The sequence below is a fragment of the Magnolia sinica genome, chromosome 17 (assembly GCF_029962835.1).
Source record: "Magnolia sinica isolate HGM2019 chromosome 17, MsV1, whole genome shotgun sequence".
In the NCBI taxonomy this organism is placed as follows: domain Eukaryota; kingdom Viridiplantae; phylum Streptophyta; class Magnoliopsida; order Magnoliales; family Magnoliaceae; genus Magnolia; species Magnolia sinica.
The window spans coordinates 40219140-40241578 of NC_080589.1; the positions used below are offsets into that span (position 1 = coordinate 40219140).

Here is a 22439-nt window from a genome sequence, read left to right on the forward strand (position 1 = left end):
AAGTCCAGGATGAGAATAAGGTGCATCAAGCACCCCCGCCTCATACTTCATGAGATTATTTACAACTGGCGGGGGTGAGTACGCCCTCATGCATGGTTTTTTCAAAAAATACGGGACACATGGATATTAAGCCAGGGGTGATCCGACTCCTTCCAAAATTTCAAGGACTTGAATCCCAAAGTCCATATTTACACTTGAAAGAGTTTGATGAGATTAAAGTCACTTTATATTTTCCAAAAGTATCTGAGGACACAATCAGACTGAAACTCTTTCCCTTTTCTTTGAAAGAAAAAGCTAAGATGTGATTGCATTCACTACGTCCCAGATCTATTGGCACATTGAATGACATGATAAGGGAGTTCATAAAGAAATTTTTTTCCACATCATAAAATAAACACCCTTAGAAAGTCAATCATGAACTTCACCCAAAAGGAGGATGAAACATTCTTCCAATGTTGGGAAAGGTTCAAGGATCTTGTTAGTTCATGCCCATAACATGGTTTTGAAACATGGCGCATTACACACTTTTTCTATGATGGTCTAACATCTTCCATGTGCCAATTGGTTGAGACAATGTGTAATAGGGAATTCATGAATAAAAATGTCGATGATATGTGAGATTACTTGGATAGACTTGCTGAAAATGCACAATCACGGGACACTTACCCAAAATCAAGCACCACTTCTAGGCCCACTCAATTAAAGGAGAGGGGTGGATTATACCTTCTGAAAGAGGATGATATCAATGCTAAAGTGTGTAATCTTATAAGAAAATTAGAGGCCATGGAACTAAAGAAGGATAAGGTTAAGAAAACTTTTTACGGTATTTGTGCTTGCAACGTTCACATAACTGAAAATTGTCCAACAATACTTGCCTTTCAAGAGGTGTTGAATGAGCAATCCAATGCAATGAATAATTACCAAAGACCTTTCAATCAACCTACCTCCAATACATACAATCTTAGTTAGAGAAATCATCTAAACATCAGTTGGAGGAATGGACAAACTGCTATCAAGGTTTCTTTAATCAAATTCCAAATAAAGTGAAACCTCAAGAAGAACTGATTCAAAATTCCACACAAACTCAAGAGCTTACTCAAGTAATACGAGAACTTACGAAATATATGCAAAAGATAGATTCACATATTACGGTTATAGAAAAGAGGATGCTTCCTGCTCAAACTCTCCCCAATCATAAGCCGCAATACAAGATAAGTGATCCAAGCTCTCCAAATTAGATGGGGCAAGTTAAATCTATCACCGCTCTTAGGAGTGGGACGACCATTGAAAAGACCATTTCGGCTAGGGCTGAAAAGCCTAAGGACCTGGAAGAGGATAATAATGATAGACCTAGCATTTCTCTATAAGAATTGGAACCGGAACTTCAAGGCAAGCCAATTGCCTTATTCCCCCAATGGTTGGTTACACCAAAACCTCTCTCTAACTCTCAGGACATTCTAGAGGTGTTAAAACAAGTGAAGGTCAATATTCATCTACTTGATGTCGTAAAACAAATACCTTCATATGCTAAATTTCTGAAAGACTTTTATATGACTAAAAGACGGCAAAATATCCAAAAGAAAATCTTTTTAACTGAAAAAGTGAGTGTCATCCTAAAGCAAGAAGTGCCACATAAATTCAAAGATCCCGGCAGCCCAACCATCGCTTGTGTACTTGGGAATTACCGCATTGAGCACACACTTCTTAATTTAGGAGCGAGCGTAAATCTGATTCCTTACTCGATCTACAAACAGTTAGGTTTGAGTGAATTGAAACCCACCCTAACTACATTACAACTTGCTAATTGCTCAGTTTGTGTACCGAGAGGGATAATTAAGGATGTGTTGGTCCAGGTTGACAATTCTACTACTCGATAGATTTTATCGTCTTGGATATGGAACCCATTAATAATATGAGCATTCAAATTCTCATCATTCTTAGTTGCCCATTCCTTGCCACTTCATATGCAATTATTAATTGTAGGAATGGAGTCATGAGTATGTCTTTCGAGAATATGACATTGGAGTTGAATATCTTTTTCAATACAGGCAGATGGTTAAAGGATGATGACGATTTCCACACTATTAACATGATTGACTCTTTCGTGGAAGATAAAACTCAGATGACCTTATCCTCTGACCCTCTAGAGACATACTTGGCTCACTCCCATGATTTATATGATGATATGATTAGGGAGACAGGTGTCATGCTTGATACTGCGCTGGTACTTGAAGTTAACCGGTGGAGGCCACAATTTGAAGAATTACCCCAAACTGATGTAGTACCTCTACCGTCTAACATCAAGGCACTGAAGCTTGACATAAAATCTTTACCCTTTAATTTGAAATATATCTACTTAGGTTAAGATGAGATATACCCGATGGTGATTTCATCCCACCTTGAGTAAGAACAGGAGAGTATGCTCATATCTACTCTCATTGAGTATAAGGGAGCCCTTGGATGGTTGATTGCGAACCTCAAGGGAATTGATCCTTCAATTTGTACTCACTGCATTTATCCTAAGGATAATGCGAAGACCTCTCGGCAATCACAACATAGACTAAATCCAAATATGAAGTAAGTGGTTAAGGCCAAGGTTCTTAAACTATTTGATATGGGTATCATATATCCAATATCCGATAGTCAATGGGTGAGTCCAACTCAGGTGGTTCCCAGGAAGTGTGGAATCACCATCATAGCCATTGCCAATAATGAGCTTGTGCCAATTAGAGTTACTATTGGTTGGAGAATGTGCATTGACTACAGGATGTTGAATACCGCCACGAGAAAGAACCACTTCCCTTTACCCTTCATTGATCAAATCTTGGAAAGGCTAGTAGGTTACTTGTACTATTGTTTCCTTGATGGGTATTTAGGCTACAACTAGATAAAAATAGCCCCTGAAGATCAGAAAAAGACCACATTTACATGTCCTTACGGCAACTTTGCTTACCGAAGGATGCCATTCGGGCTATGTAATGCCCTCGCCACCTTTTAGTGATATATGATGAGTATTTTTTCTAATATGGTGGGATAATATTTAGAGGTATTCATAGACGATTTCATGATTTTTGGTCCATCCTTCAGCGAATGTTTGGAAATTTTAAAAAATGTGCTGAAGCGATGTGAAGAAAAGAACTTGGTACTGAATTGGGAAAAGTGAAGTGGTTCGTAAGGGAATTATCCTTGGTCATATCATTTCGCCCAAAGAAATCGAGGTAGATAAGGCAAAAATTGATCTTATCTCTAACCTACCTCCACCCAAGAACATACGAGACGTGCGATCCTTCTTAGGACATGCCGATTTTTACAAAAGATTCATAAAGGACTTTAGTCTCCTTTTTCGTCCTTTATGTAATCTACTTCAAAAGGATGCACTATACAAGTGGATTGAGTAATGCCAGGAAGCTTTTACCAAGCTCAAGGGCATGTTAACCACTACACCTATCATACAGCCACCTGACTTGAGCGTTCCTTTTGAACTTATGTGTAACGCGTCTAACTATGCTCTTGGGGCAGTTTTAGTCCAGAGAAAAGAAAAGAAGCCCTACGTTATTCATTACGCAAGTAGAACTCTAAATCCTGCCCAAGTAAACTACTCGACTACATATAAGGAACTCTTAGCCATAGTGTTCGCTTTAGATAAATTTAAGTCCTACTTGATCGGATCCAAGATTGTCATTTACACGGATCATGCGGCACTCAAGTATCTTCTTTTTAAGAATGATGCTAAGCCCTGCCTGATTAGATGGATCCTCCTACTTCAAGAATTTGATTTGAAAATAAAAGATAAAAAGGCAGTAGAGAACATAGTGGCTGACTATCTTTTCCGCCTTGATCTCTCTGATTTCCTTAAGTCAACACATATAAATGACATGTTCCCTGATGACTAATTGTTCAAAATCTCTCATTCACCTGGGTTTGCTGATATTGCTAATTATCTTGCCACAGGTTCCACGGTGACACATTGGATTGCACAAGATAAGAAGAAATTTTTCACCGTGGTGTGCAAATTCTTCTAGGATGATCCTTATTTGTTTAAATATTGCCTAAACGAAATCTTAAGGAGATGTGTGCCAAACAATGAACATCAAAGTGTTATCTCCTTTTATCACTCTCAGTACTGTGGTGGTCACTTTTATGTTAAAAAGACCACGACCAAGATTCTGCAGTATGGTTTTTATTGGCCCACTATTTTCAAAGACACTCATGAGTTTTGCAAGGCTTGTGAACATTGTCAGAAGTTGGGAGCATTGTCCCATCGAAATATGATGCACTTGAACCCCATTCTTATCATAAAAATATTTGAATGTTGGGGCATCGATTTCATGGGACCATTTCCCCAATCCTTTGTAAATCTTTACATTTTGCTAGTAGTAGACTATGTCAATAAATGGGTCAAAGCGATCCCGTGCTGGAACAATGACCGTCAAACGGTTATTAAATTCTTAAAAGAGAACATCTTTTCCCAGTTCAGAACACCTCGAGTCATCATTAGTGATGGGGGCTCACACTTTTATAATAGGCCATTTGCGAATTTAATGAAGAAATATGGCATTTTCCACAAAGTGAGCACTCCATACCACCCACAAACAAGTGGGTAAGCTGAGATTTTCAATAGGAAAATTAAACACATCTTGAAAAAGATGGTTAACCCTGACCGTAAGGATTGGTCACTCTAATTGACCAATGCTTTATGGGCTTACTGTACCACATTTAAAAGCCCTATTGGAATGTCTCCCTTTAGGCTTGTCTATGGAAAGGCTTGCCTGTGGAGTTAGAACATAAAGCTTATTGGGTGATCAAAAATTTAAATTTCAATCTGGACAACGCTGGCTCACTACGCAAGCTTCAGCTGAATGAACTTGAAGAAATCTGGAACGATGTGTATGAGAACTCGAGAATTTACAAGGATAGGATGAAGGTGTTTCATGACCAACACATTCTTCGAAAATCATTCATGCCAGGTCAGAAGGTCCTCTTGTATAATTCTCAGTTACATCTCTTTCCGGGAAAGCTCCAATCTCGCTAGACCGGCCCTTTCACTGTTACCAATGTTTATCCTCATGGAGCTATTAAGATTCGGAATCCAACCAATGACAATGAATTTAAAGTGAATAAACATCGATTAAAGCCATTTGTTGAGCAATTTAATTCAGAGGACATGTCCATACCTCTGAATGATCCTGTTTATCAGGATTGATCTCCTAGTTTAATGGAGGTGTAGTTAGGTTTATTGTTTTCATGTTATGTTTAGGATAGTCGGCTTTATGTTGTTTAGGGTAGGTTGTTTTCTACTATTTTAGGATAGTTTGTTTTAGGTTGATAAACGCTTGTGCTAAACCACCTTCATGCTGAGATCCGTTGAAAAAAAAAAAGAAGCCGTAACATCTCTTCATCAAATACTATCTCTCCATCACTTTTCTTTCAATTATGTTGTCTCTTTTGCAACTCTTGCATATTTCTTTTACATTGAGGACAATGTAGATTTTAGGTTGGGGATGGGAGATTAGGTTACCTAATCAGTGTTTTCTCAGTTTTAAGCAAAATTTACAAAATTTTTGAAACATTTTTAATGTTCGTCTATTTGAAAAGTGATAAGTTGTGTATTTAAGATTGTTTTGAGTATGACAAAAGCATAGAAATTGAGTTTTGAATTGTTAGAGTTGGAGCAACTAAGTAATTTATCACTTATGGCTCTTATATTCACTTAGTTAAGAGGATGTTTGAATATTATTTTATTCAATTTGTTCTCTGTGAATAGTATTAGATTTTCTAATTGTTAGTATGATGATAATTGAAAGATATTGAGAACCGAGTTTGGAGAATTTTATCCACCTTAAAAGAAGAAAGGAACTAGTTAAAAAATAGGAGATCGACAAAAAGGTCATAAAGAATAAAGAATGACAACATCTTTGAGAGGAATGAAAAATGTCTTTGAAAAAGATGTAATGTCTACAAAAAAAGGATGAAAATAATGAATGAATACAAATGACCATCGATATAAAATCAAAAACTGGGAAAAGAAGGAAAAGGGGAAAAGTTCAGAATAAGTATTTGGGATTTCAACTAATCTTGAAGTGATGAGCATGGCTAACATTATGAAAGATAGTACTTTCACTGAGCACATTGAAAAACTTGAATGCGAAGTATGTTCTGACCTAATGGATTAAGGATCATTTGATCGGTTAATTATGTGGTTTGGCTCCAGGTTTTCAAAAACTCATTTTTCTCATCTTGAGTCTACTCATGCATACTTGATCACACAAAAGATCATTTCCTAAACAAGGTTTGAATATTGTACATTAAACTTATTTTTCGCATACTTTGTTTGGGAGTAGAAAAATGCTGGTTGGGGATTGTGTAGAGGGTCAAATATTGCATATTAGACCCCATTTATTACATGGTTTTACACATATGATTATGCTTAATGTTCTATTTTAATCATGTTTGTGTTGCAAGGTGAATTCAAGAGCTTGGATAGAAAAGGATGTTAAAGGCATGGATTTAACGCTCAAGATTCACCAAAACCAGTGACAGAGCAACCAATCAGTCACCTGATCTGTGGATAGTTCTCAATTTTGATGGGAAATCAAATGGACAATGTGGATTTCCAAGAAATATCACGGTGGACCCTACCCTGCAGTGCACACGCACACAACAGGGATTACCCACTATACACCACACCATCCAAGAGTAGTTAAAGACCGCTGACCACGCAATCCTACTTGGTTTCAAATTTCCATCTGCGAAATCTCCAAACAGAGACCCACGAACGATCCTTGTGGGCCACCATCTTGATTCAACGGTCCGATCAGGACTGTCTATTAGAATCCCACAGTCCGACTGATCAAGACCTGGGTGAGGGAATTGCAAAAGATAATGGAGATCGATTTTCAACCATCCAAACAAAAGACAGATGGTGCAATGATAAATCCCATGGGCCACACCGAATTTGATCTAGAAACCGTCCATCTCGACGAATTTCCAAGGGGAATCTAATGGACGAACTGGATTTCTCAGAGAATATTGAACATGGGGCCCACCAATCGTCATAGCGCAAGACGCGTACGCAGGCCCTATTTAAGCACTCATGCAAACCGATCTCATCAGGGACTTAGTGCTACCAAGGGAATAACATGAATCCAAACCTTTCATCTTCTCAGCCATCCAAAACCTACAAAAGTTGAATCGACCCCACACGTTGATGATCATGGTTGCGTGTGCAAACAAAATTGCAATCTTGCTACATTTCTCAGTTTTGCAAATAGCGGCTGCGTAATAGATATGCACTGAACTACGTAAAGAGAGTCAGTTTTTTGACCTAGCCGACCCCCCTGCTTCTATGAAAGAGAGAAGAAAGAGGAAATAGAACGGGAGCAAGGGAGAGAGAGAGAACGTGGAGATGCTAGCCAAGTTTTTTCTTCTTCCCTTTTCTTAGTTTTCTTTTTATGTTTCTTTCCCCAAGAGATTTTAGTTTAATCATGTTTATGATTGGCTAAACCCCTTAGCTAGGGCTAAGAGGTGAAGCTTGTAGCGTGATGGGGTGCTTTTTATTGCTTTGATTCATGATTGTTGAACTATCTTTGATTTTGGTTTGAGTATAAGAAATACTTTTAGTTTTCAATGGTTTGTTGTGACTTAAATTACAATAGATCTGTGATAGCTTTGAGTATGTTCTTTTCATTATCGAAGTTGTATACTTGGGAACTCTGTTATTCACCATCGTCTCTTAGACATGGTTGGGTGATTGTATTCTTCCTAATGTTCATAATTCTTCTAGATTGTTGTGGATTGGTACATTCTATTGTTTGCTTTGTCTCATGGGCATGGTTTAGTGATGGAGTCACTTCTAGTTCTCATACCTATCATTCATTGAAAACTAGATTAAAGGAAGTTCAAAATTGATTTTCTATGAATTATCATCTAATTGGATGAAGATGGGACTCTAAATCCAATTATGTTTATGAATCAAGCTAAATCTCCCCGATCTCTACAAGTGGATCCTTGGAAACCCTAGTTTCCCACCTTTGAATTTTACAAGTTTTAGTTAAATAATTTACAATTATTCCCTTAAATTCTCCTGATTTAGATTACATCTTCTTCTAGTTCTAGTTCTAGTTACTTTCAGAATATGTACAAGGTTCAGCCCCTGTGGATTCGACCTCAATCTTACTGAGATTATTACTACATCGCGACCTTACACTTAGGGTTGTGAACAGAATTGAATTAATTAATTAGATATTGTGATTGCTATGAGTGGATTCCTAAATCCTTGGTCCTTTATTATTTTGTTTAAACCCTTTAACTACTTTGTTGGGTTAAAAACCTAGACAAGCCATTATCTTTAGACTAGTTCTAGCCATTTTCCCTATTCCCTGAGGATCGACCTCGGTCTCTCTGAGTTATTACTACATCGCAGCCTTGAACTTGGGTTATCAACTCTTGGATTTGATCAAGTTTTTGTCATCTTTGCCGGGGAGTGGCATTGAACACAATACATTTATGTTTTCTAGGTTTTCTATTTTATGTTAGATTTTTCTTTTTTTTTGGATTTTTTTAATCTACGTTTTTTTTTTTTTGTAGAATTTCTAATTTCAGAATTCAGTCATGGGTTTGATTTCAGAATTTCTATTTTAGGGATTTTTTCTATTTTTTTAAAGTTTTAAATCTCTATCATTGTTTTTTATTTTGTAGAATCTCCTTGTTTCTAATTTCTCACATCTGGTAAAATCTTCTCATCACCTCTTTCAATTCCTTTCTAGTCCATTAATTTATCGTAGGATTTTATCTTTTAGACTTAGGTTCTTAAATTAGAGTTTTATCATGTTCATGCTGGAATGAATACGAGAATACTCTAATCAACATCTAAGAGACAAAATATTAGTTGAAGGGCTATTAGATCAGTATGTTAGAAAATGCCCGATGTCTCATAAATTTGCCGAAACTTTGATCGTGACCTGACCGAGTTATAATAAAAATAAAGTATATGATGTTTCACCGATTAAGAAGATAATACATTATAATTATATGGGTGCGAATGCTTATCAAAAACCATTGAGTACACCCACATATGATCTTAATTGGAGGAATCTCAAATTTTAAATTGGAGAGGTGAATGAACCATGGATTCTAACAACTATCCCCTTGGGCCTCCTACTTATGAGATTCCACCAAAGAAGACCCAAGAGGATCCAGTTCAGAGGTTCATAAATGATCAAGAGCAAGCTAACCAAAACATCATGCAAACATTCCCGGACATCAGAACATCATTAGAGATGTTTGCATCCTCCATTTAAAGAATTCAGTCACGCCTCATTGATGAGGGAGAGACCTCAGGTTAACTTAGAAGCCCAAATGCGAGGAGAGTGATCTCAATTCTTCCAACTTGTTTATTGAGCATACTAAATCTGAGAGTAGTAATGAAATTATTAATGTTCAACTTAATGGAGAATGTTCAACTTAATGGAGAGCTAGAGGGTGTTCTGGAACCTATGATCAAATTTTCGTAAAGGTCGATCTCATCTAAAGCCCCAGTTAATGATCAAAGGATACAAGGAATTTTCAAACATGGTGATGTTGATACAACCTACCAACTTGACACACTTGATTTCATTATGGAGAATGAGTTCATTTTCATTGAATGTTCTGATTCTCTAGAAGTTTGCTTGGCACACTTTGAAGATTCTAAGGATAACATGTTTAAATACATGATGAATTCCTTACAAGACACAACCTTGGTGTGTGATAATGACGTGGGAATCATTATTTTGAAATGCCTCCTTCTATCGATCCAGAATGTCTATCATTATAGGTGGAGGAGTTGGAATTGGAACCGATATGTGAAATTTTAGAATTTACTAAGACTACATTGGCTAAAGAAAATTTATATGATTTACAATTAATTGTAGCCTCTTATTCACAGTGGTGTACTGACACTGAAAATTTTTCTACCACGGGTGATTTTTATATACATGCTAGATACCTCAAGGCAACAAAAGAAGATTTTTTTATTAAGGTTAATAAATTTCTCTGGATGTACATGCTCTAAGATATCCAAGCCTACTACAAAATAGGTATTCGGATGATCTTGTTAAGAAGCCTATTAAGAAATTTATTGAGATACTGGCCAGATGAGGAAAATATCTATCAAGAATGAGTAGTTTTTCCCTTTGCTTTCCTAGATTAGTAGTTTAATTGCTTTCGTATGATTAGTTTGTTTTTAATAGTTAAGAGTGTCTGGTTAGTTTGCACCAACTTAGAGAATTCATGAACCGATCGTAGAAGTGCACTTTCTTGTCTATGTTGTCTTTTAGGTACTCTTTACCCTTTACTTGTTACAATTGGAATTGCTCTCATGTTGACTTAATTGATAATATTTCTAACATTGAGGATAATGTATCATTTAGGTTGGGGGATGGAGTTTCCTTTAGAAAAATTCTTCAAATACTTCTAAATTTTGTTGAGTTTGCACTGAATGTTTGCAAAAATAATTTTTTTAGAAGATTAAATTATGTGGATTTAAGTACTTAATTAGACTGACTGTTGAATGATAAGGCCCTTAGTGATGAGATTATTTTAAGGCTAGTTCTAGTTATTTGGTAAATTTAAAAGTTTAGTTTTTCTTATTTATTTTTGACCTGGAATGCTTTAAACATTGATTGGGTCATGAAATTCCACAAGTCACACATTAGAGTTTTAGTTGGATACTATAGTGTTAACTTGATGATCATTGAGAATGCTAGAAAACAAGCTTGGGGAATTTGTTCATCATGTTCAAGTGAGAAAAAAAAGGTGTTAAAAACTAGCTAAAAAAGAGTGAGCATCGAAAAGGGCTACATATTGAAATTGTCCATGAAAAGACTGTTTTGATATAAAAAGAAAAGAAGAATTTTTGTATATTGATAGAAGAAAAGGTAATAGTGTGAAAGCCGTCGATGAGAAAAAATCGTAAGTTGGAAGAAAATTAATTGAACTGTAAGGCAAGTTTTAGTTTAGGCTTTAGTTAATCTGACCACTCCTTTGATTATTAATAACAACATGAATGCAGATGACTAAAATTGTAGATATGTTAAGTTTAGATTTCACCATGCACCCATGGAACTTAATGTTTAGGATATTTCTGCTGAGTGATTAATGATTTAATCTCAATTAAGTTATTTCCTATTTCGATAAGAAACGAATGTATTTTTTTGGGGGGATTATCTTATTCAATAATAACAAAGAAAGAATGAGAGAACAATAATCACGAAGTATTTTATTGATTCTAGAATTCATCTACATCCTCACGTTTCCCTTGACTCTAAAATAAAGCAAACAATTATGGAGTACGAGAATCAAATATGTTCAAATGTCGATTTAGGCAACATTTTGGATTGCAATATGATCTTCCATTTGGAGAAGCCTTTATGCGGAAATGATATTGTCTTGACTAATCTTGTTTACTCTTTAAGGAACCTTTCTCCTTTGGCATAAGTCAAACTCCCATTGCATTCTAAAGATGTAATTTATATCCAAAAAGTTATTGTGCGCACAACAGGGGTGTTGCGCGCTGCAAGATGAATCCCAAACATGTTGTTGTGCAGACACCCTGTTGTGCACCTCACAACAGGTGTTCTCTTGTACCTTGTAAACTTCTGAAAATTCTCTCTTTTGCTAGCTCCTAAAGACTCTGAATGTCCCAAATGAAAAAGTGGAGGGGTATTTATAGGCTTCTACATGTGCGAACTCCTTTATCCGTGCAATACATCCTTGTTGAGTGGGATGTGGGTCCCATTGTGCGGGGCGCAATGAATCATCTTGACCTTCGATTGTGCGGTCATTGCGCACCGCACAATTGATTTTTATCCTTCTTTGTGTTGCACGTCGTGTAACTAAATGATATTGGTTTGCATATTGTTCTTTTCTTTAATTTTGTGCTCCAACAGATGCCCCGTTGATCATTCATTTAATCTTCCCAGGTTTTAAATGGAGGATCATTCGTAGAAATAGCTTCATACACCCGCTGCACACAATAGACATATTCATTGCGCTATCGGGTCAGCGCAACAGACCCGGGTCTAGCCAGCCACTATATAAATAGAACTCAACCTCCACTCTATTATTCCAAACCTACCAGAGGTAGTCTTTTTAGGCATAATCTTTTTTTCACCCAACCAAACCTTGTGCTTAACATGTCTCTGCGCATAATGGAATTTTGGTGCAATAGTTCTGCTTCCCGTAGAATTCTCCTAAGTAACCAGGCTCTGCTAAAAAAAATTCATTTTTAAAATAGCATGTACTAAATGACAACGTACTCCTCCTAAGGAGCAAGTCACTTCTTCTCAACATCATGAGCTTTCTGATCTTCATTCTGATCTTGTCGAAGTCCAATTGTAGAAAAGAACTCGAACGGGTGGCGAGCATTCTTCTCTTTTTAGAGAACTAGCCCTCCCTATCATTGACTTCTTGGATCGTATTCTTCTTCTTGCCAGCCCGATTCAAAATGCCATAGTAATGGGGGAGATTAAGAAACCGCCGAGAGAAGGCTGTGAATCAGACTGGGAGACTTGGCTGAAATCTACAGCCAATTTTCGTACTGACAGCACTTGTCTCAACAATGTTGAATCTTCATCTCCACCTGTCTTTTCAAAGAAGAAGAAGCAAAAGAGCAAAGACAAGATTCTATAAGAGAAAATAAAAAAAGCATAGTAAGAAACACTATCAAAATGTATGAGATAGCACCAAATTTCAAGAGGACATGATAAAGTTAAGAAATCCTCATAGAGATGAAATGGTCATCATTCCGATGAATCTCCACCATCATCTTTTTATGATTCAGAGTGAGCTCATAGACCAGATGACGCAGAATCGGCGACTTTATACTGCAAATTATGTTATCAAAGAGCTGAATATCTTAGAGGGTTTCCTTCTGGAAAGAGGACTTCAACAAAAGATGGGCCAAATATCATTATGAGATTCCTCATTCCCTGCTATAACCCTCATTCTCTATACTCCACCCATTTCTTCGAAACTGTCCAGCAATGTTTTCATAGCAAAGACTCTTTATGGAGAAACGACAACTTCCGGACATGTGACTTCCTTTCCCACCGTTTCTACTATAATTCGTGGGCCAAAGCCATTTTGTAGAAGTATATGCAAGTCCTAGCTGACACCAATCTGTATAGTACGATTGAAGCAACTTCAAATTTCTTCCATAAAGATGCAATGATATACAAGAGATTTCTGAAGTATTGGTCTCCAATGACAAATTCATTCCATTTCTTCTTTCTTTACAGTTTCTCGGGCAATCATTCTTAAGATTTGGAATCTCTTCGTAATAAAATAAGGGGTCGAACGGACTATAGTCCTAATGTTGAATTGGTCGCCTTCCTCGCTTACTGGCTCAGCCTGGTGATGCTACTAAGTTTGAAATGAGTGGATGTTATTTGACCCACCTTGTTTGTAGCTGTCAGGGTGATGGTTGAAGGTAAAAGATATTCACTAGCTCCTCTTGTTCTTCGTTCTCTTTACAGAGCATTAAGGGACATTGCAACGCATTGCTTAAATCTGACAATAGGAGCTTCTTCTTCATATTCACCTTATCATTACTTTTTTGGCTGGCTTAGTGTATATTTTCCGTGGGCATATGGTGATCCTGAGAAAGCCTACATCAATCTAGAACGTCATCCTCTATATCATTATTAGAACCGCAAGATGGCAAAGAAGACTTATGACTGGATCATTGACAAGATCGAGGGCATGGAATCTATCAATTTCTTGCAGTTTCCATTATCTCATCAAGTTAAAGATAGAGATGCAATAGACAATAACGACTTAAAACCGGTAGAGAGAACCTTCTTCATATGTATTAGATCTTGTAGTCTTCCTTTACTAGAAGGGAGTGAATTCTAGCGCAAGCCTTACTACCCCAATAGGTTTGCATGACAGTTTGGTTACGATCAGACTGTACCACAACTGGAGAGGCAGTTACTCGTGTCATGAGAAGTTAATGGGGTAGGTCCTTATAATTCTAACTTGATATGGAAGCAGCAGTTAGCAAGAAACTTTAGCTCTCGCTTCGTCCTCCCTGGCTATAATCATCGGGTGCAAGCCTCGTATGCTTGGATGCAGTGGTGGTCGCATCAATTCTACTTGGTGCGTAACTACTATTCAGTTGATCGACATATATGGATTCCTCCTCCTAGGTTGAGAAACTATAGGCCTAAGCAAGGTATTGGGTATTTCGTAGAAAGAGATCATGCTGCGACTCCTGGTCAGGTTTGAAGGAAGATTTCCTTAGAAGAACCCATCCGTCAAATAAAGGCAGTCAATTCTCTAGAAGGATGGATAGCTTTTGGGTCTTCTTTGGACTTGATAAAGCGGTCGGAGCGACAACCCACTGCAACTACTTCTACAAGTCAGCCCGAAGTTCCTATTACTACTCTATATTCTCCAACCCAGGAAGTAGAGAATCAGGCTATGGTTACGGCATCTCCTGCTGTAGAACCAATTCGTCCTTCTCCAAGAACTCGTTTTCAAACCAAATCTTTATCTCCTCAAGTTCAGGCTCAACAAGCTTCTCCCCCTCTCAGGGATGTTCAACCTTCTCCCACCAAAGCAGGTCTTCCATCTAAGGGCAAGCAAGTGGCCTCTGAAGATAGCTCATCTAGTTACTTCGCAGAAACTGAGACTAGTGAGACATCTTCCAGTGAAAGTTTGATTGATGAAGGGGATGTGTTGTTAGATGGTAATCAAGAGGAAGATGCTGAAGTGGACATTGGCAAGGAAGGTAAGATTGAAGGAGATATTCCGATTACAGAGGTCCAACATGAAGTTCAAAATGTTTCTTCTCCAGTTGCTTGAGCAACCAATCTATTGAAGAAGAACAACTTGATTATGGGGACTTCAACTGTTCACCGGGTGTGATTATTTTTGTATCTTATGGTGCTTTATATTCCCCTTCTCCCGTAGAAGCCACTGATTTGCCTCAACAGGATCCTATAGTCATCTCCGTCATTGCAGAAGTACCATCATCAAGGGAGGTTGAACGTTCAGTGCCAGGAATGCAAGTAACGACAGAAGCAATGGTTTCTCCTCGAAGTGTAGAGGTGAATCTGGATGCTTCGAATATTTTGCCAGCTGCTGATAAAGTCATTGTCAAGCGTGTTCATATTGAAAGGATAACAGCTGTACACCCTCCTCTTCAACTAGTTACTCTAGTCTTGAGTTTCCTTCTGATCCCATTACTATGACAATGCCAACGACTTTAGATTCGAGCATCAGAGCTAGAGAATTATCCTTCAGCATTGCAACCATTGCCGCGGGCATTCCTACATCTTTAGGAATAGGGGCATCTTCATCACCAGTTATTCCTCAATCTTCCCCCAGAGATGGTATATATTTCTTCTCAGATTTCTTTTTATTTACTTTCATTCTTTGTATTATTACTGCTGCCATATCATTTTCATTTTCTTTTAGCTGCGGTTATCCTTTCTTTGAGCGAGTCAGCGAGCTTTAACTCAATATCCACAATATCAGATAGACTTTTCTCTGGATAAAGTCCCTCCCATCATGCTTATACTATTCAAGAATGCCATTTCTACTACTATATGTGCATTCAAGCACCCTGAATAATGGCCCTATTTGGACAGCGCATTAGCTATTCTTGATCATGTAGCGAGGATGACAGATATAAATATTCTCCCTTTGCACGATTCTTTGACCCACTTCCTAACCTTGCTGAACAACGTGGAATCCACATGTAATATAGTTGTTGCTCAAGAAGTCCTAGAGCATCAGAGAGAATTGACCAATTTTAAAGGGAAGATATCTCAGGTCACGCCCTAAACTCAGAAATTGGGCTCACAGAATTCCCGATCGCCGAATCCAGCACCAAAGCCTCTGTAGTACCCCATTCTTGGCTCTCGGCACCCATATGCCAGATTCCGATCCTCGGATCCTACAAGGAGGATTTTCAGTCTGACTTTTTTTGTAAGGGAGTATAACCAAGTCACAAAATAACATCACCACATATCCACTATAATAAATCATTTGAGTACAATGCGGAAAGGGAAATACAAGTATAACCAAAAGCTCCAAGAAGATCTGTCACGCGCTCCTGCCTTAGCGCTGTTGCAACCTAACGTCACCTACAGGCAACGGTCATACATAAGCTTACAACGAAGCTTAGAGGGTTGTGTGCGTGTGTCGCAATGCATATGTCAAGCATGTAATATTGGAGTAAGCAGAAATACTGGCAAGTCCATGAATGCTATCAGCCATACCAAGGCTATGCGATGCAAGGCCTATGTAGCCAAATGTCATATGCAAGATGCAAAGCATGCTTTCCAGTCCTCATCAAGTCCACATGCTAATACAGTTCGTCTTTGGAATATCACCGAGGTCTAGTATAGTCCACACTAGATTGCTACCTCAACTGGCATGCACAACCATGCAAGTAGAAAAGACCTCACTACCCGCCTGGCCAGTAGTCTACTAATATCTACCCAGCTCATCGATAGCGAACCCATTTACGAGCTAGTCAAACTCAGCCTAGCTTTGCAACCTACCCTAGGGCGGATAAGGCCACACCCCCTTCCAACTGACCGCGACACAGTAGGAGACACAGCCTATTGGTATTCGGCACTCGGGCGCTCATATATCCACTCGGTCTCAACGTTGGAGCAACCTCTTGGTACCATAAGGGTTTAGGGGCTTCCACCCATGGACATCTAAAGTGCCCATATGCTGAGTCCCAAATATTTTTGGTATCTAATCTGGCTATCCACAATGAGCCTGCGGAGGCCACAACCTAGATGTCGCTATGACACTAAGTGATCATGTCACACAAAATGCGAGAGGCATGAGTCATACCATCCAATCATGTATCAAACTTGCGCGTACCATGCGATCATGTGGGGCAACTTCATCTCATAGGGAGTCTCATAAACATCTCAACCCAATGCTATGATCAATCACTCCTCATAACATACATACAAATGATGCATATGGGCATGTATCATGATGTTATACTAAGCATGTTCTCAGTGTGCCCTACTAGACTAAGTACACTAGCATGATTATCAGGCATAGCAGGTGATGATCGGCCTTAACCGGTATATCACTTACAATAGTAGGGGCTAAACGATACGCCCCACTAAGCATATAGAAGTCTATATGGAATGACACGTGTTAGACTATCATAACCTACTTAAGGTACTAGCATATCATATATCCTAAGGCGGGGTCCCCTGTAAGGATGGTGGATCTAATCCACAAATCAAGATGAGCTTCAACAGTGGATATACCAAATCTGATACCACATATTCATCCATTTACGGCAACGGGTGATGATGTACACTCCTATAGATAGTGGATGTCCTATATGACATTCTTACATCAAGAATGGGCCTCATGGGTGAGTTAAACAGGTGTACAACAAGGTGGGCTCTGAGGTTTGGGTAATCCTATGAGGTATTGTGGAAAGTACCATCATTAATGGGGGCCCAACGATTTAGGTTAGCCCAATGGGTATCACTAATATTAGTTGGGACCCAATGGTTTGGATTAGCCCAATAAAGTAAGGGTGGAAATGGGCTTAACAATGGGCCCTAGGGAGGTTTACAACGGTGGACATTTAACCACTATTGTCCTATGGTGCTGTCCATTTGGGATTGGAATCGGAATCACAATGGGGCCCTCAGCTCTCCAAATATCTAGGAAATGGATGGACAACGTGTGCCCATCGCTCATACATGGTGGGCCTACATAAGGCGGACTGTGGTCCGTTTAAATGAATGGATAGTGCGCATACAACACACACATCATGGTGGGCCTCACACACATAATGAGCCTCACACATACAATGGGCCTTTCATATAATGGGCCTCACACACATAATGGGCCTCACACATACAATGGGCCTCTCATATAATGAGCTTCACACATGCAATGGGCCTCATACACATAATGGGCCTCACACATACAATGGGCCTCACAGTGGCCCTACGCATCACAATGGGCCTTACGGTGGGCCTGAGAAGGTTTTAACGGTGAGCGCCAACCCGCTGCTGTCCAGCAGCGCCCTGACCTACCAACTAGACGGTGTGGATGAAATACACATCACGATGGCCCTGCAACTGCTGGACGGACAGTCTAGTAGCATCCCACATATGGATGACGAGGATAAAATATACATCATGGTGAATCCCACCGTCTCACCTGCTGCATGGTGTGGATACAACACATACAGGTGGGTCCCACCATCCCATCTGTTAGACGGTGTGGACAAAACGCATACAGGTGGGTCCCACCGTCCCATCTGCTGGATGGTGTGGATGAACACATACACCAGGTGGATTCCACCATCCCACAAATGGATAGTGAGGATAAAATACTTACATCAGGGTGGGTCCACGTGCACATGGCCCACTAGTAGCTGATCAAGCTGATAATGGTGTTTTCCCTTCATACAGGCTTGTCCAAAACGGATAGGCGGTAGGGCCACTGGACGATGTGGCCAATGAACGACCTGGATGAAACACATATGCATAGTGGGGTCCACTTGAGTGTGCCACCCCACTCAACGATTCAATCTAATATTTTTATTTTTGCTTCGTCTAGGCCTGCTTGAAAATGGGTAGTAGGGTGGTTAACAGAGTGAGCCCTTATTTGGGCAGCAAGGATGTCCCACCAATGGGGCAGTGTGGGTAAAATTCATACATCAAGGTGGGCCATTAATAGGGGAGAGAGCGAGAGAGAGAGAGAGAGAGAGAGAGAGAGAGAGAACGTGTGTGTGAGGGAGGAGCTCCGCCACTATGAGCCTCCCTCCAAGCATTACAACACATACATCAAATGGGTCCCACCACATCTGGGCCTACAAATATATAATCAAGGGTCTAGATGACCACTACATGTTGCCTATCAAAATAATCATCATGATGGGGTCTATGGAGAATGGCCCCATCATGGAAAAAATAAATGTATCTTGGTGGGCCATTGGCCACACCTTGGGTCCAAAATGAGATCTCTACTATTAACCGGTAGGCCCCACTTGACCCATGCATAAAATTCAAGATCTAAACCTAAAATCACCCATTTATGAATATTCTTCTTGGTTCCTTGAAATCCTTAGCTCATAAGCTTTCTTATCAATGGTGGATGATGAAGTTTGGGTGGTTGGAGGTGAGATTAGGTGGTAGAAAGATGGGTCTTGCTTGGGTCTTCTTTTTCTCCCCTTAGTATTTTTTATCTCTTGTTTGCTAGGGAATGGTAGAGAATGGAATGAGATGGGATGGAGTGAAATGAGAGAGGAGTGGTGTGTAAGAAGAGATGGGATGGAAAGCATGGGTTGTGTAAGAGGAGTGACATGAAAGTTGACTTTTAGATGAAAGAAGTATGGGTTGTCATGCCTTATTGGTAAGAGAGAGATGAGTTACTTATCTTGGTGGGAAGAGAGGCATGGGTTAAAATGTTGGTTGTACTTGACTAGTTGATGTAAAAGGACGGGTAGAGATTTCTCTTCACATGGTGTTTTCTCAAAATATACGTGGGCCCACTACTCCTAGTCTAGGTATCACATTGGTGCGTAAGACGCGGCGTTGGAACCGCAGTGACAATGCGGTTGCTAGGGTATAGGTTTCGAGTTGAGTTGACTTAGATCTTCGAGATATGACTTAGGGTCATGCGCATTCGCTGTCTACAGTTTGTAAGTCGCTGAAATTCGACGGGGAGGATCACGGGAGTTGGTGGAATGGTACGGTACCAGAACACGGGCCTTATAACTCTCCCCTCCTAATAAAAATTTCATCCTCAAAATTTACACTATCATGTAATTAGACAGAACTCATAATGGAAGAGAAATCATAACATCATATATAATCAGAGACAATACAAAATACAATCAATCATTGAAGAGATGGGGATAGCGCTCACGAATCTCAGCCTCTCACTCCCAAGATGCCTCATCTAACACTATGATGACCCCACTGCACCTTCACCAACGGGATGACCATGGTCCGGAGGACTTGCTCCTTCCGATCAAGGATGTGAACTGGCTGCTTGATGGAAGAAGTGTCCTCACGAACCTCTAAAGGCTGCCAATCTATCACAGGAATGATGTTTGACCCACACTTTCTTAACATAGAGACATGAAAAATGTGGGATCCCGGTCTTTTGCAACATCGCTCATATGCACACGTGTCCTAACTCACACCGCTGATAGACCATACACTGCACCCAAGTGCAGCTAGAAAACTCACCCAAGTGATTTGTTCCAGATGATCTTGAGACATCTATCATGTGGACCACATCGTCATTACGATCGCAATGGTGAAACTGCACATCAATCCGACGCTCCGTTAGTGAGATATGACCCATCAAATGTAAGGCCCAAATTACATATCTTATAATACAAGTAACCTTTATTATATTAGGCCCGTTGGACTTGAGCCCATGTGGGCCTAAATCCCACTTTTAGAACATGGAAATTACCAACAAATAGGACAATTGCTACATGACAAAATAAGAATCTAGCATATATAAGACAAGAACAACAAGACAATTGGATTTTATCCCAAAACTCATTATTAGCTCTCTCCCTATTCACAACCCCAAGTATAGGGCTGCGATGTAGTAATAATCTCAGTGAGACCGAGGTCAAATCCACAGGGACTAATCTCATGTGTTTTCTAAAAGCAACTAGAAGAAGAACTAGAAAAAGATGAAAACCTAAACCTAAAATATTTGAGAGTAATTGTGAGAGATTTAAGGAAAAACTTAAGAAATTGAAAGGTGGGAAACTAGGGTTTTCAAGGACCCACTTATAGAGATCAGGGAGATCTATGCTTGATTCAAGTCACACAATTAGAATTGGAGTCCCATCCTATCCAATTGGAAGATATCTTAGTAAAATCAAATCTGAACTTTTATTTACCTAATTCTCAATGGATGAGAGGTGTGAAAATTGGAAGTAATTCCATCACAAAACCATGCCCAAGAGACAAGGTAAACAATAGGATTTACCAATCCCATAACCAATCTGGGAGAATTATGAAAGTTAGGGATGATTCCATCATCCAACCTTGCCCAAGGGACGATGGAGAACAACATGATTTCCTAATTTCACAATCTCAATACATGAAAATACCATACTCAAAGCTATCGCAGATCTATTGTAATTTGAGTCACAACAAACCATTAAAAACTGAAAGTATTTCTTATAATTAAACTAGAATCAAAGATAGTTCAATATAAACATGAATCAAAGCAATAGAAAATAACCCATTAAGCTACAAGTTTCACCTCTTAGCCATAGCTAAGAGGTTTAGCCGACCATAGACATCATTAAACTAAAATATCTTAAGAAAAGTATAAAAACAACTAAGGAAAGGGAAGAAAAACTCTTGGTAACGGCTTCTCCACGTTTTTCCTCCACTCCACAAACCCTAGATGATTCTTAGGGATGCCTTAGGGTCTCCTATTTATACTTTTAGGCCTTGACTTTCTCACCAAGTAAAAATTTTCAGAAACCATCTTAAATTTACACAATCCGCATAAGTTTTGCATAATGCTCGACTAGTCGTGGGACGTCCTCGACCAGTCGTGGACCATCCTCGATCGATTATGGGACACCCTCGATTGGTTGAGCAGGACAAAAATTTAGTTGTCTTACTGCTGGAGTTCGAGTCGAGGCACCTCGACCGGTTGAGCTTTGACTGGTTGAACGGTGTCTAGGACTGGTCGTGCATAGCCTGGACTGGTCGAACAGAGGCCAGGACTGGTCGAGGATTACGCAATTTCACTTTGAAACTCCGATTTTCTTCATTCTTGACTTGATTTTCTTAGATCTTCAGTGTGTGCATTCTTCATTCTTGGTCTTGGTGATTCTTGAGCATTAAATCAATGCTTTTAACATCCTTTTTAATCCAAGCTCTTAAATTCACCTTGCAACATAAACATGATTAAAATAGAACATTAAGCATTATCATGTTCATAAAACCAAGTAATAAATAGAGTCCAATATGCAATATTTGACCCTTAACACAATCCCCAACAAGCATTTTTCTAGTCTCGAGCAAAGTATGCAAAAAATAAACTTATATGCACAATGTTCAAACTTTTTTCAGAAAAAGATCTTTTGTGTAATTAAGTATGAATGAGTAGACTCAAGATGAGAAATTGAGATTATGAAAACCTAGAGTTGAATCATATAAGAAACCAATCAAATAAGTCCTTTATCCATTAGGTCAGAGCATAGTTCGCATATCAAGTTTTTCAAGTGTTCAATGAAAATACTATCTTTCCGTAATGTTAGCCATGGTCATCACTTCAAGATTGGTTGAAAACACGAGTACTAATTTTAAACTTATCCCCCTTTTCTTCTTTTTCTAGTTTTTGATTTTATATCAATGGTCATTTGTATTTATTCCTCTTCTTTAGACATTACATCATTTTCAAAT

The 22439-nt window shown here is 39.0% G+C and overlaps 1 non-coding gene across 1 annotated transcript; it reads right to left on the minus strand.

Annotated features, from left to right (window-relative positions):
- Positions 1–396: 396 nt before the first annotated feature.
- Positions 397–503, minus strand: LOC131232141 (small nucleolar RNA R71). Its single transcript, XR_009164750.1, has one exon. It is a non-coding gene; the product is annotated as a small nucleolar RNA R71 (small nucleolar RNA).
- Positions 504–22439: the final 21936 nt, after the last annotated feature.